The sequence below is a fragment of the Empidonax traillii genome, unplaced genomic scaffold (assembly GCF_003031625.1).
Source record: "Empidonax traillii isolate 1590-97213 ecotype Southwest subspecies unplaced genomic scaffold, ASM303162v1 scaffold106:size2091409, whole genome shotgun sequence".
Classification (NCBI taxonomy): Eukaryota; Metazoa; Chordata; class Aves; order Passeriformes; family Tyrannidae; genus Empidonax; species Empidonax traillii.
Window position 1 is genome coordinate 635,183 of NW_020955299.1, and position 2,947 is coordinate 638,129.

At 48.7% G+C, this 2,947-nt stretch overlaps 1 protein-coding gene across 4 annotated transcripts in view; it reads right to left on the reverse strand.

Moving 5' to 3' along the window:
- Window positions 1-2,947, reverse strand: part of RERE (arginine-glutamic acid dipeptide repeats) — a 155,886-nt gene that overhangs the window by 150,220 nt on the left and 2,719 nt on the right. The window contains exon 1 of one of the 4 annotated variants that reach the window (XM_027882463.1): window positions 144-235. The exons of the other annotated variants lie outside the window; for them this stretch is intronic. The gene's annotated coding sequence lies outside the window, so the exon portion shown is untranslated. Of the gene's footprint in view, window positions 1-143; window positions 236-2,947 lie in introns of those variants that run through there. 4 annotated transcript variants of the gene reach the window in all.

A 2,947-nucleotide genomic window follows, 5' to 3' on the forward strand; every position in this document is an offset into this window, starting at 1 on the left:
GGAGGCCCCTCCGCCGCCGCCGAGCAGCTGCTCCGAGCGGGGTCTGCCGGGCCCGCCGCCCCCCTCCCCGCTCCCGCCACAGCTTCATCCCCCTCCCTTCCCCCCGGTGTCCCCTCCCCGCTCACCCCCCGGTCCCCACGCACCGGCCCCGGTCCCACGCGGCGGGGGCAGCTCGAACACACACGGACACACGCGCGGCTCCTTCCCCGCCTCCTCCTCCTCCTCCTCCTCCTCCCCGCCCGGCCCCGCCGGAACCGGGAGCCCCGTGATTGATGGCAGCGCTTTAATAGCGTGGTCAGCGAGAACAGGCATCTGCAGCCGCCGAGGACGAGGAGGAGGAGGAGAGAGGCGAAGCATCCCCCGGGGCGCTCGGCGCTCCCAGCCCGCGGCTGCTGCGGGAATATCAATGCCCCGGCCTCCCCCGACCACAACACGGGGGGGTGGGGAAAGGCAGATAAAAAACAGGGGGGGGTGAGGGGGATCTCGACACCTTCCCAGGTGGGTAGGTAGGTGGGTGGGTGGGGGATGCCTGGCCAGTGCCACGCTAGGAGACACTTGGCGCGGGGGGTTGTGTTGCAGCGCGTTCAATTAGTAAGCCATTTTGTTTAAAATCCTTTCCTACCATGTCTTCTTCCTTCCCCCCCCTCCCCGCTTAGAGACAGAAATTCATCAGCTCAGCAGAACGCGTTCCTTTTAATTGTGTTTAATTGGGGGGGGGGGGGGTTTCAATAATGAATATTTATCTTACTGCGTGTCTCCACGCAGACCTGTAACTCATCTCGGCCTCACAATGTCTCGCTCTGTTCTCCAGCACCACAACCATGACCTTTCAGCTGCTAGTACCGACTTAATTTTAGAGCAAAGCTTTGCTATTTCCCTTGCAGAATAACATGCAGAACAAGTCATCTATGTAATCCATTACCTCAGGGCAACGTACACTTTATCCCTGCCGAGCAAATCCATTTCCTAGCCGTGCAGTAATATTTTACCTATAAAATAAATAGGGGAGTACACCTTCCCAGAGCTGGCTTTACAAAGGCCAAGTTAAAAAAAATAATTATAAATAAAAATTTAGAAAAAAAAATAATAATAATCATTAGGGTTCACAGACCCAGTTAATTAGAGCGACACCCTCAAGTACTGCCTGCCAACTTAATCTTTCCAGATGCTGGTAATTATTTGTAGTTGTGTATTTTCCCCTCTGCTTATCCACACAGATTTCTCCCATGTTTCGTACCATAACCCAGGAGTCCTTCAGGAGACAAAGAAACCCAACTTTGACATTTATTCCGCACTTTCTAGAAATAGAACTCCCTAAAACCGCACGCCCAGCTGAAGGAGCTGATTAATTCTAATGCCCTTGTGCCACATCACAGGACTGCTCTGATCAATACAAATTGGAGATGGTGTACGGCACGAGCTCTGCTCCTGCAATATTCATTGTACAACAGCTCCTGAGCTGGAGCCTGTCTTGGCCAGACCTGGTTCAAAACGAGCTTTGTAACCAAGTAGCCGTGTGAGAGCTCCAAACCTGCCAGAGCTGAAATCCAATCCTCAAGTCAGCACAAAGAAACCACACTGCATTTATCCTCACTCTTCAATTTTCTAATCAAATGTGGCCCAACACCTGGCAAATCGTAGAAGGGAACTTGCTGCTCCAGTGTGTATTTAAATCAGTGTTTACTCCTGATGACTTCCCAAAGAGCTTTCCAGCAGTAAGTTAATCCAGGCCAGGTTCCGTCATTTGAAAAATACCCTGCTTGATGGGACTTGTTCAAAACCACCTTATCCCTTGAGGGCAGATGACCCAGCCAGCTTGGACCACAAATCCTTAAAGTCGGTATATATTGGAAAAAAGCACTCAAATAATAATAACAATAATTTAAAAATGCATAGAATTATTTGTATCCCAGCAGGATGAAAGTTGTTCAAGCAGTGCAGGGTACAGCATCCAGCAGGCTGAGCACAGCAACAGAGCTGGAGACTATTCCTGAATCTCAGACGCTGTCTTGCAAATCCAAGACAAACCAACTTCCGAATTCAGCGGCGTGGGAGATGGCAGTGAAATCATCTCAAGTCCCATCTGCTTGTACACAGCACATTGGAGATCCTTGAATGAACAGAACAGCCACAGCACTCAATCACCAACATCAGAGACAACTCAACTCTCACTAATTGGCTTTCCTATGAGATATGGAGATCTGCCCCCATTTCAGAGACTGAGAGAAAAAAACATGCACAGAGTACAGCCTCAAGCTCCATTTTGCAACAGGGACTTCCTAGCTTGCCTTTTGGAAATGGATTATAAAAAAGACCTTTTCTTGGTCCTGAAATACACCTTGGCTAGTCACAGCATTATAAACTTCAACAGAGTTTCTTTTGATATCACTTCTGGAAGCTGAATGTCTGAAAAAGGGGGGGAAAATGTGAGTTACACGTGCACAAAGCCCAACAAGACTATGCAAAATCTACCTCCACGTGGGTCAGGCAAATCTACCGGAGAAAATGAGCCCCTGAGTGGAACGAGCGCCCCCAGACCTCACACAACACGTGGTTGTGCTCGGTCCAGTGTGCAACAGTTATCTGGTGTTACACAAGGAAAGAAAGCTCAATTCCACCGCCTGCAAAATCCAGCCCAGCTTTCCTGGCAGCCTCCATTTATCAAAACAAGCCTGTCATGTCGAGTACCATTAACAGATAATGAACTGAGACAAGGGATGCAGTTACAAGCAAAGCACTCCCGCATGCTACAGGCCCGAGCACACAGCCAAGGGAGCTGATATTTACTATAAACACCATAATTAAATAGAACACCTAGCTGAAGAAACACTGAGGTCGTGACAATAAACAACAGAAGCTGGAAATCTGAAAAAAAAAAAAATAAAGGAAAAATAAAAAAAAAAAAATAAATAAAAAAAAAAAGCTTTGACTTGCTGTCAGGAATTCC